The sequence below is a fragment of the Microcebus murinus genome, chromosome 5 (assembly GCF_040939455.1).
Source record: "Microcebus murinus isolate Inina chromosome 5, M.murinus_Inina_mat1.0, whole genome shotgun sequence".
Taxonomy (NCBI): Eukaryota; Metazoa; Chordata; class Mammalia; order Primates; family Cheirogaleidae; genus Microcebus; species Microcebus murinus.
In genome coordinates, this window is record NC_134108.1 from 64,602,894 (window position 1) to 64,616,520 (window position 13,627).

Here is a 13,627-nt window from a genome sequence, read left to right on the forward strand (position 1 = left end):
CTCCAAAGACTGCCAGTCGACCCCCAGCAGCAGAGAGGCATGGAGGAAGCTTCTCCCTCACGGCCTTCAGAAGAATCCAAACCTACTGACACCTGGATCTTGACTTCTAGCTCCAGAACTGTGAGACAAGAAATTTCTGTTGTTTAAGCCACCCAGATTGTGGTACTTTGTTATGGCAGCCCTAGGAAACTAATACAGGGAGATTTTCTTGCAGTATCTTGGTGGGCTCAGAGAGAGCCAGAAGGAGATTTCAAATAGATGGAAGAAGAGAAAACACAGCCAGAAGAGGAGGCAATGTGACCACAGAGGGAGACTGGAGTAGTGTGGCCACTAGTCAGAGAATGGTGGCAGCCACCCAAAACTGGAAAAGACAATGAATGGATTCTCTCCGGAGACCCTCTGCAGGGAGCACAGCCCTGTCACTGACTTGACTTCAACTCAGTAATACTAATTTTGGACTTCTGGCCTCCAGGCCTGTGAAAGAATAAATTTTTGTTGTTTTAAGCTACCAAGTGTGCAGTAATTTGTTACAGCAGTCACAGGAAACTAATACATTATACATTCACTTAACATAAGACCTGTGAGTCTTTATTATGTTTCCTGGAAGAGAACCTCTGAATATAGCTGTGGCAAAGGGCATGATAGGGCACCGCATCAGCAGCTGGTAAATGTTTCATCTACATTCCCAGATATATACGTACATGCTTAAGACACGATCACATACCGGAATCAAATTACAGCAGCTATGAGTTTAAAGATTTTACAGATAATTTATCCTGTAATACTACTATAAAATATTTTAAATGACCTTAACAAATTTGGTTACAGAAAGATGTACATACACATTTACACAAAAAATTAGTAATGATCACTGGGAAAATGCATGGGTTTGTTAACCAAAAGCCACATCAGACCAAATGTGTTTATTTTCCTTGCCAGAGTAAGTGGATGATAAGTTCCCAGAAATACGTTGGGCCTGCTTTGACTGGATTAAGGCCTTTGAACAAAAGTAGGGAAAGACGGATGAGATGTAAGATGGTAACATGGTAAATACATATAAAGTAGAAGTGGCTCTATAATTAGTTAACAGATCATTCCTAAAGGGTACTGAGATGTGGATCAATGACAAGGAAAAAGGAAGTTTCAGGTACTATGAGCAGGCATTTGTGGAGTAGTTTTGATAGGCCAGGCATTATTCTAAACTCTCCTATTTTTAGATACCATTTGTTACTCCGATCTCCTCAGAATTTCTCCCTGGCCAACATTTCCCTGTATTTCCCATTCTTTCTCCTTCTCCTCCTCTCCTTTCCACTTCCTCTGCAGCCCAGTATTTCAGCTCATGTCTTAGGCACATTGACTTCAGATCTGTGCTGTCCAAAATCATAGCCATTAGTCACATGTGGCTACAGGGCACTTAGAATGTGGCTGGTTCAAACTGAGATTGCTGTAAATGCAAAAGACATACTGGATTTTGAAGACAGTATGAAACTGTAAAAAAAAAGCTCATTAAAAATGTCTTCTGTTGGTGACATGTTGACATGATAATATTGTATGTATTCTATATCAAATAAAATATATTAAGATAATTTGACCTAACAAATGTGGCTGCTAAAATTTAAATGGCAAATGCAGCTCACATTTCTGGCTTGCCTTATAATTCTGTAAGATAGCACTACTCTCCATGAAAGTGTAGGAGTCTTGCCTTTGTATCATAAGCAAGAAATTTTGCTAAACAAAAGGTAATCTATCCCAGAAAGATTTAATACCACTCCCTTAGGGCCAGAAGTAGGCACAGGAAGTGTTGATTCAAAATTACTTTTTCTTCTAATTAATAACAAAAGCTACTTAATTAGTTTATTGAACTTATTGGAGGCAGCTGTGTGTTAATGGCGAGCAACCATTCTCCCGCCCCGACGTTCTTCTGATCATGGATTTCAGAGTTGACCTTTCTCACCCCTGGATGAAATTTCAAGTAATACTCAAAGCTTTTTTTGGTCCCTTTCAGAAAGGACAATCTCACTGCAAAAATTTAAAAGTCTCATCAAATCTAACATTACAGTTTAATCTATTATACAATTTAAATGCTCTTTTCCCAGCTGGGGCTCGCCACAGCTGTGCATCCTGCAAAGAGTGAGGACAGTGTGGTCAGCATCTTCTTTCTCTTCAGCTCCCTCCCCCTTACCACTGTTGTCCCTTCAAAAGCATCTGGTTAAGAGAGGAGAGGTGTTGGGGAAAGAAAATCCCAAACAACACCTAACTGGTATAGCTGACACATGGCTCCAGGGCACTGGCAGATGAACAGCTGTTTTTTTCTCTCCAGGCTTTTGACAGATGCCTCTGAGATCCTCCTAATGCAGATCCAGCCCTGGCTCCTGTGAGGCCTCTGGCTGATTGTTGTCCGGAGTCTCTGGGCTCCCAGCAGTTTGCTCCTCTACCTCTTTGTAGCGTGAGTCCCCACTGAGACAGCAGCAGGCTGGCTCCCTTTGGTGGAGTGCATATCTGTTTCTGGAACACCTGACACATTTACTTCATCCTTCCTCTCTCTCTTCTCTCCCTTTTCTCCTCTCTCTTCTTTCTCCCTTCTCTCTTCTCTCTTTTTTCTTCTCTCTCTCTCTCCCTCCTCTCTCTCGCCTGTCATTTTATAATCTCCCCAGGTTTTAGAGTCACCAATCCCCCTATATCCCCAAATTCCAGACACCATAAAGCAAGCTTTTCAAGTGATTTACTGCAGATTCACTACAAACACCCCCTCTTTTGGCTTGGACTTTATGCTCTACGTATTAGTTGGAGTAGGCTACAAAACGATACAAATAGAACACCAAACTTCAGTAGCTTAAAAGGGAAGTTTATCTATCTTTTCCTTAACAGTCCTGGGTGGGAGAGTTAAATATATGGATGGCTGCCCTCCAGTGGATCATTCAGGGACACTTTCCACCTTCAGCTACACAAAATCCTAGGGTCTCATCACCAGATGTGTCCAGACAGAGGAGAAGAGAGACACAGCCACTCTCTCGAAAACCCCAGACCAGAAATGGCACAAATCTCTTCTGCTTACCTTCTATTGGCCATGCCTGCCTGAATGAGAGCATGAGAAATGCATCCCAGCCATCTGTTCAACTACAGTTCTCTCTCTATGGAAAGAAAGAATGGATTTTATAATTGGTGATCTCTGCCACAATTTCCAGTATCTCTAATCTTCCCGTGAATCTTTGTTTCCTCCTTCTACATCCTGGAAGAAAAATAGTGATGCACTCAGGCTGAGAAAAATAATTTCACAGTGCCTTGCAGCTGCAGGACTGTGTCCCTCATCGTAGGATGTAGAGACACTTGTCTCTATGTTGTTGTTTTTCTCGGCATATTGAGCCTCAGTAGAAACTGAGATCAAGTGTACCCTTACAACATTTCATTACTCAATCATTGATTAAGTACCCATTCTATACCATGCACTTCATATACGCCATCTTACAATTACAATTCTTACAATTCTTTTGACACACGTATTAGATTCAGAGAGTTTTAAGTTAATTAAAACAGCTAATACAAAGAGGAGCTGAATTTCAACCTCAATTTTTCTGGTTCTTATCATGATTGTCTCCTGGCTTCAATTTTGACATTTTATAATATTTACTCTATTTTACCTGATTTTTTTTTTTTTTTGAGACAGAGTCTCACTTTGTTGCCCAGGCTAGAGTGAGTGCCATGGCATTAGCCTGGCTCACAGCAACCTCAATCTCCGGGGCTCAGCGATCCTACTGCCTCAGCCTCCCGAGTAGCTGGGACTACAGGCATGCGCCACCATGCCCGGCTAATTTTTTGTATATATATTTTTAGTTGGTCAATTAATTTATTTCTATTTTTGGTAGAGACGGGGTCTCGCTCAGGCTGGTTTCGAACTCCTGACCTTGAGCAATCTGCCCGCCTCGGCCTCCCAAAGTGCTAGGATTACAGGCGTGAGCCACCACGCCCGGCCGATTTTACCTGATTTTAATTTTAGTTTTACATGCTGATAGCAAAAATATAAATAAAATGAACATGTATGTAGTCTATATATATATATACAGTATATACAGTGTATACATATGTAATATATGCATATATAGCATTATAGTTGTAGGCATAGAAAAATAACTTGTTTTGAAAATTAAGATTTTTTTGAGAGAAAGCATTGCTTCTTCAAAATTATTTACTATCTGTGGAATATGTCTTAAAATTTATTATGGAAAGAAAAATATGTCAAAGGGTAAACATTATTCTGAAACTAATTTGCAATCAATATAAAGCCAGCTAAATCTGTATGAATAAAAACTTGACTATACAATTTATAATATAGCTCAAACATTTATGAAGACTTTAGGGGAAAAAGAGTACTATCATTGAATGATTTTGATTTTCACTGAAATATTAGTCAAAGTTCAGTTACAAAATAGTTGGAAGGGCTGGAGGGCTGAGCTTCAAGGACCTCTCCTAGAACACCCAGGAAGAGTCTACAGAACTGATATCTCTGGTTTGATCGGAACATAGGGGGCTCCATGAGGAACCACCACATCTGCTGCCAAAATAACACCCTATTCAGTGTGCTCTGAGCCAGCAGAATGATGTCCAGGTCCCTGACCCTGGACCCCATGAATTTAGAGGCTGGCCACTCGAACCTCCGCTATGGCTGCTACCAAAAACCTTCACTAAGACACTTGTCAGTAGGAATTGCAGATGCAGCAGAAGTGTGACCCCTGCCTCCTGACAGTGATATACCCCTTTCATATCTTCTGTAGGTCCTCTGTTTAGTGAAAGCTCAATTATGTTCAGAAGCCGTGTTGTAAAGGAGTCTTGCTTTAGCCTTTGACTTGCATAAAATCATGCTGCAAGGCGTGGGAATGAAGCTGGTTGAATCCATCTACTGTGTCTACCACAGTTTGGAAGACAGTTAGGGGAAACAATCAGGTTGTAAAGAAAAAAAATTGGTTCAAATACTTCTTTTAATGTGGAAAAAGAAAGATAAGTTATTACCAGATAATTTACAAGCAGGCAATGGCATTCTGATTGTGTGGTTTAAATGTACAATCTTTCTTCAAATGAAAATATTACTTGTTTTGGAAAAGTCTTGACATGACAAATCAGGAGCTATCCAATGACTTCAATTACATCTGTTTTCACTAGGACCTTTATATGGGTCACGCTATGACTCATTTTTTTCCATTTCAAACACAATAATTAATTATATTCATTTGGGTACAGTTTAGTCTGGATGAATAATACAATTTATTCAGAAAGTCAGCTTCCCTGCATTTAACTATGTGTTAGACACTGAGTTATCTCTTTTAATCCTAACAACAATTTTTAAAGGTAGGAAATATTAGTGCTATTTTATATCTAAGAAATTGAGCCTTAGAAAAGTTAAGTAATTTGCCTGTAGTTAGACCACTAAGAAAAAAGTCAGAGCTAAGGTTTGAACCTGGTTAGCTTGACTGCTCTTTCATATCATCCTCATTAATATTAGGAGATTGCCACACACTTGGGGCTATCCTAAGTATTTAATAACTGCTCACTTGCTTCATTATGCCAACCTTCCACATAGGCAGAGTTGCATATCACTGTCATGGTGTGACATCTGAGCTAGTTCTGCCAGCTACTGAGGAAGAAAGACAGCATTCTGCCATTCCATTAAGAAGATTAGAGAGGGTGGTCATAGTAAGAGACCTGAGTGAGGGCATCTCTAATGGTAGACTGCTGGCATCTAGGAAAACCAAGACTGCCTATACAAGAGATGGGAGATGGGTGAGTGAAGAGTGGGAAGAAAATAAAAGTCTCTTGAGCTGCTGTATCTGACGTCAACAGAAATTCTGCCATAGTGGCTGGAAAAGGAGTAAGTGAAATGGAACAAGAAGGAAAGAACTCCTAAGTAGAATAGAGCTGCCATTCATATCTAAGCAGATGCATAAGCCAGTCTTATGGGTAATTGTGGTTGGGTGAGCTTGTCAAACAGAGAGAGTCCATAGTGGGAAAGATTATTGAATCATGAGTTTGAATACTTAAAATAATAATAGTAAATAGCCAAACTTTATAATATTATCATGTCTCAAGTTGCATAAATCATTAGTTTGAATAAAATCTGTATTCATGTAAATTCCTGGGAAAAATAATTTATATTAGGATAAGGTGAATAACTCTATCCTAAGTGAAGCATAACTCAGCTGTTTGAAGACTGCTAAGATAGAATTCAGAATAAAAGTGATAAATGTCATCAAACATACACATATTGTTAAGTATTCTATAATTATAGATATGTAATTTTAGCAAAATTATGTGTTTAATTTTTCCATGTTGATATCTTGGCATTGTGACAACTATGGGCAATGTAAATGTGGGTAACTCTTTACCCAATATGGTCAATGTATTTGAATTAATCAATTTCTAGTGATTTTTTTTCCTGGCATCTCGTTCACTGGTTCAACAAATATTTATTGAGCATCTTCTTTATGAAAGCCACTGCTAAATCAAACAAAATAATTTAGTCAGAAATGTATGGATATTTAGTTACTGACTTTGCTTTGAAAAAAGGACTTCCAGGAACTATCAATTTTTGTAATATACTTAGTATTAATATATACATGTAATAAAAAATCAGAGGTGCATAACAGTTTGACAGTATAAACTTTTCTGTCTGCAGGGACAAACGCCTCTTCACAAATGCTCTTCCCACATAGATTTGATCATTTCTGCCTTTGTATTTTTGTATTATTAATGCAAATAAAATTATATTATAAACTAAGCCAGTCTATCTGCATATAAAGCCCAAGAGGTCTATCTGTTCTCTCTTCACCTACATGCAGTATGAAATATTCTAAAGGAATTTAACTCTTCATTTAATGCCTTATGAATGTTTTTTGAAAAAAGGACTATCCATTTTTATCATGAAACAATGAATCATTTCAATGTTATTTCATGATACTATCATTCAGATATTTTTCAGAAAAGTTTAAACTACCTTTCTATTTAAAATAATTTTGCATTTTAAATCATTTATGATCACAAATAGTATCAATCATGAGTTCAAATTTAGCATCACCCCTGATATCTGAATAATCAAATATTATTTTCTAATGACCTATCTTTTTTACTAGGTGCCTAATTATATTGGTTTACAAACTATTAACTGATAACTGTAGTTTCTTAATCCTATTACAGGAAAACAGTGAGTTCAAATTTCTGTACATCTATATAAAACTTTCTGGTTATGAACAGAAAACTAACCAACATATCAGCTGAAACGTTATGGATAGTGAATCTATCTTTAGGGTGTTATTACTGCATTCCTGAAGGTCTCTTCTATATGAATGTAAACATCTTCCCAAACCATAATGAGACTCGGTGTAAATCTCTTCAGGGTCATGTTTAGCACTCTATGCCTATGGAAATCGTAAGATTATCTGCAACACTGCTCAGTTTCTTTCTGTTTCTAGCTGAATTAATTCTGCTCTATTGCTCAGTTGAGCACTAAGTGATTTCTAAAACAATAAATATGATCTGCAGGCTCTAAAAGACTGATTGCAACTTTCCTGAAACTTAGGAAAACAATGTGTATTAATCATAAAGGTACAAATTCTCCAAGTATTTATTGAAATTAAAAAAAAACATAATTTAACATCTTTGCAAATCTTACTCTATACCCTCATGACTCAGGACCTGGGTCAACAATATTTCATAAATATGAAGACTAAAGAGATGGCCATCTACAAAGCATTACATGGCTCTTACTCATTAGTAGCATAATGCTAACAAAATAGAATCAAGAAACTATGTTTATATCAATAATAAGGTAGTGATAAGAAACAAATAAAAAAGGAAAAAGTTATACCCTCTCCTGGAAATAAAATACAAACAGTTTTGAAGATAGAGAAATATTGAAACAGGAAAGATCTGTGTCTACCTCCTTTACTTACTATGAGAAACATTATGTTCAGGCAGCCATTAGCAGGCGGCATGTAGAGAACCAAACAACTTGATTAAAAGTGATCAATTGAGCAATAGAACATTCACCATGAAAAAATAGATGCAAACATACAAACACACAGATGCACTAGATATGTTCATTTAAGTAATGAAAACACAGAGACTATATTATTTTTAATAAGTGACCATAATTCCAGACTATGCCAGTATTTGAATGAGAAAAGCTGTCAATGGAACAGTCACAGCATGAGAAATATATGTTAAAATTAGTTTTATAGTCACTGATAAATTACTTAAATGAAAAATTATAAATAACAAAAATAACATGCCTGACAAGTGAGAATTTTATTTGTATTTTATGTCATTTAATTACACATATTATTCATGAAAGATTCCAGATGGACAAAAATGAAGACTGAAAAAATTTACAGAGACAAGGGACAGTTCATCAGAGAGCACATTCTCAGCTCTGTGACTCAAGTCACAACACTGCTCCTTCATGAAATGTGTGCTATACTAATATCTGTTTTCTCATCAAGAGATTCAAACTAATACTACCTATCTTTTTCCAGCAGATGGTGTGAAGATAAACAGATTAAATGTTCTCTAAATAATGTTAACAGGTTAAATCTGTAGTAATTGTTCTATATAAATTCATAGCTACAGTCAAGTTCATAGAAATGAGTAGTTTTATTTATTGCTTTATTATTAACTTTTAATGTAAGGTCCAAGTTCTCACAGAAAACTATTTCAAAATGTTTTAGCTTTCCTTTGATTATTTATCTCATTTTTCCCCCAACCCACTAATATTTTTGGCATGCTCCGTTGAGTTTACAGAGAAAGTGGTAGTGATTAATGACCTTGATTTGAAAGGTCAAAGCAATACAGAAGAAGGGCATTAGACTTGGAGCCCACATTTCATATTTGCACTCTGACACCATGTGTATTATTTTAAGCAAGTGTTAAATCTGTCAAAGTTAGTCTTCTTGTCTGTAGAATAGGAGTGACAATGACCACTTCACAGAATTGCTATGAATTAACTAGGCCAGGTACTAGTCCAGGTACCCACTAAACCAACCCACATAGTCAAGGAATTAGTCATTGTCAGCATTGTCAGTAGTTAGGGATTTGAATTTTCTGTCCTCAAAAGTTATTTGTTCATATTCCTAAGTGGGCAACTTTGAAAACATCTCTCTTCTTCTCTTCCCCTTTCTCTAGTGAATCTGTGATAAAATATTAATGTAAAAACTATATGGTAAAAATAGTAAATAAAAATCAAAATGTAACTAAAGGCAAAGTAAATTGCTGTTTCAGAGAACTCTTCAGATGTAAACACTGAGCTCTCCTCCAGCAAAGTATCCGGCTTCGATAGCTATGTGTGAGCACAGCTCTCAAGTAATGAGGGGAATGTGAAGCATGGTGTGTTCCTAGAGCTTTTATATTTGTTTATTAAAGAATCTATTCAGAATTTTATCAGTTTTTATCATCATGAACTCCTGGATCAGTACTAGTCTCAGATTAATTTGTAAACATTTTAATTCATATTTAAATGTTATTGTCACTGTGACAGTTGATATAAAATTATTAATTTCCTGTAGGAATGTGTGAAAATCTTGAGGGTGCGGATTGCATCTGGTGGCTGTGTGCATGTGTGCATTTATGCACATTTTCCCTCCATTTTGATTCCACAAAAGAACAAGTAGAAAGATACAGGCCAATTTAAAAAAAATTTTTTTTAGAAACAGCTAATAGTGGGGATTGACTGATAATGTCTCAAAAAAAAAAAATCCTCTGCTCTAAACCCTCAACTCCTTTTGCCTGGACCACCATGAGAACCCCTCATCTTATGTCTTTACTTCCAACCTCCATGTGTGTGTCCATCCTTCCCGCACCCCACCTCCCCTCCTACACACACATTGATTGCCAGAAAACTTCCAAACTGATAGACAAAGCAAATGCCTTTGTAGCCACCACTTGGCTGCAAGCCTGCCAAGGCAGAGGCAAGGATTTTTCAGTCATTCTTTGTCTTATAATTATTGTAACATTGATTCACTGTACACATGAATTGAAGTCACCCCTGAATAAGCCATCTTGCCCCATGATCCTTGGTGTTTCCTCAGCCTGAAATGTCTTTAATTTCTTCTCTGACTGGCAAACTCAGATATATTTTAAAGCCAACTTCTGTACCTCCTCTTGCATTCAGCTTTTCTGATACTCACATACCTTTGGGACAGAATTGATCACTCCTCCCTTCTTTGTGTGCTTGTTATATTTGTTCTACTTATCCCCATGTTATTTTTATTTATGTATGTAATTATAATGTTTTAATTTATTTCAGCACTTCTCATGAACCAGTCACTGAAAGGATACTCAATCTGAATATAAGTGGGATACATAAAGGGCACTTTATACAGTAGAATTCTGAAATCAGAGTGACAATAAAATCCGTCTTAATCTCTCTCTCTTTCTCCATACATATATACATGCTACGTCATATATTATATATATATGTATATTTATATACACATGCATATTTTGGGGATATGCGTAGATAGTGCAGGGCCTGAGCAAAGGTGTCTAATGAAATCTAAATCTCTTCTTCTGCGATTTGAGTCATGTTAAATAATTATAGCAAGAATATCTCACCTTTACAATATAAGAATCTAATGTATTGATGTTAAACATTGGAACAAACATGGTTCTAGGAAATTTTCTTAATGCTAAGATCCCAAGAGCTCCAATTGAAACTCTCCTACTGCAAATGGATATGTACTTTATGACACACCAAAATATACCAAGAGCCCAAACAAAGGCAAGCTCACCAGATAAGACCTACAAATTGGATGTAAATTTTCTATTTATAGTTTGACTTCTGCTTCCTCTCATAACATTTCTGCTTTTATGATGGGGTGTAGATTTTATAGTAGTAGAAGACTGATAGGAGAATGGATTTTGGAAAAGGGGCCATATAGGAAATGGCACTTTAACCCATGAAGTTCTTAGTCAAAATTACTCACTTAAACTTTGCCTGAGGCAATATATTCCTTAGTCTTATGTTGCTGGCAGACATCCTACAGTCCCTAAAACATAAGATTCTCCAAGCCAAAGATAGCTCCAGGGAGCACATAGTTTTAAAGAGCACTCATCTTCACAATCACTCTGTGACATGTGCATTATATTATCTCATTTTATAGATAGGAAAACCTGAGATGATAAGAGATTAGTGTAGATTACTCAGTTCATTAAGTTAGCATTAGAACCAAAATTTTAACACGTTTGTCTACTTTAAAGCCTGTCTTCTTTCCCAATGTTTAGACATTCATTTAACTACAGATAGTATTCTGCCATGTGTATAACACTGGGGTAGACTCCAGGGATGTGGTGGTGAACCCTCAAATTCAGTTCTCACCTTTATGGAAAGTTTACAATCTAGTGTAAGAGATAGATAATAAACAGGTTTAACAAAAGAACCAAAGTGTATAGCATTATAGATTGTGCTATAAATGAAAAAATTAAAACCAATTGCTAAGATAGAGAATAACAGTGCAGGTCCTAATTTTCTTTTTTGTTTTTTTACTTTCAGAATATTACAGGGGTAAAAATGTTTTGTCTACATGAATTGCTTTTGTACAGTTTGAGTCAAAGTTCTAAGTGTGCCCATCACCCAGACAGAGTGATCTTAATTTTCATAGCTTCTATAGGGAAGGCCTCCACAAGCAGGTGATATTTAAGCTGACACGCAAAGGGTATAAAAGAGCCAGGCATGTGAAGGGCAAAGAGAGACTGGCCAGGTTGTGTGACCAGGGAAAGGGAAGTGTGGTTGGAGCACACAGTGCAATGAGAAGGGGCAAGAAAAGAGTCTGGAGAAGGATGGAGGGGTGTGGTCATAAGTGGTCTTGTAGGCCATGAATATCAGGTATCTCTGGAGCCCCAGCTTATATCCACCAGGCCAGGGCTTCTCAAACTTTTATAAGCATCTAGAACTACTAGAGATCTGATTTAAATGTATATTCTGGTTTGCTAGTTCTGAAGTGGGGCTGATATTCAGCATTTCTAACAAGCTCTCAGGTGATACAGACACTGCTGGGCTCTGGACCACATGTTGAGTTGCAAGGATTTAGGGCCCAATTTTTTACTCCAGTTGTTGCTGTGGCAACAGTTTCATACAGCTGTTGCATATATGTGTTTTTGCCCTGAGAACTTCTCAGGTGCTGCTACCTGTGCACCAGTGGAACCATTCAGCCCTTCTGATGCATACACAACTTCGGGTGTGAGGATATCGACATCTCTTGGGACAGTCCTTAACCAACAGAAATGGAGCTAATGCATCAAATTCTCTTCAGTGCTCATGCTCAAGGGTGTTCTCCACATGGCTCCTCAGAGCATCCTAGTGGGATAGAGACTCAGGTGACCAGCTCAATAGCATATCCTTGTTATGTCTGTCACTCCTTCCCTGTTCCCCACTGTCCTCTGGGGTCACTGCTCAAAATTAACTCCCTGCACACAAGGCCTAATCTCAGTCTTTGCTTCCCAGAAGAAACAAAATAGGATACCATGATCCTAGGTCAGTGGTGGCGTTAGCTCCCATGTCTCAGCCTTTATTAACTTGCAGTGTCCTTGCGGTGAAGGATACAGTCTTGTTTTATCTTTGTATACCCTGCAATTAGATAATGCTGAGGACCTGGAGGAGCTCAAAAAAGTTGCACAACTCAAAATTATTTATTCTAATTTAATTCAAAATAGTTAAAGGACTTTAAGAAACTACTCAAGATTACAAGACAGCAGTATAAGACAAGCAGCACAGTATAACGGTTTGGGGCAGGCTCTCTCAAGTTGGGTTGACTGGGTGCAACTGCCTGCTCTGGTGCCTTTAGCTGGGTAACCTAGCTGGGTAACCTCAGCATGGTATGTATTTCCCTATGTGGCAGCTTCTTCACATGTAAAATGTGGATTATGATAATAACACCTCCTTCACCATGAGGTTGTAATGCAGATTCATGAATTATATTTAACACACTAGAACAGTGCCTGACCTATATATAATAAATGCCATATATGAGTGTCATGAAAGTTAATAAATGTTTTTAAGGAAGTCAAGAGAAATCTCAGGGTAGCTCCTAACGCTGGGTTTTAGACTGATAATATTGTATAAACATCAACTAATTCACTTGCTAAATACAGATTCCTAAGACCTATTTGGACTACTAAATTATATTTTGTAGACATAGAATGGGAATTCTATACTTTTAGTAAATCTCCTCAGTGGTTTTGTATATATTATAACCAAAATATACACTAGTTGACGAACTTTCTACCTAATTACAGTTTTTTCAAGTAACTAGGACATTAAGGATATGTGTACATGTTACAAGTTAAACACAAAATGTGAATTAAATTTCTATAATATTTGATCTATCATTTTCTCCCTTCATTTATTGATTCACTTGTTTTTCATTTATACTATTCAATATATCTTTATCGAGTGTTTGTTATTTTTATTAAATGCGTATTCTTTGCTATTGTTGACTGTGTTAGTTGTTATCCTTTTTCTCAAGGAATTTATAGTCCTTGCTGATGTTCACCTAAATCCTGTATAGCAAGTAATTCAGGAATTATCAGTTCACAGCAGGGTATGTATAGTTCAGAAAGGCTGATCAATTGCTCACAATCGCACAGCTGT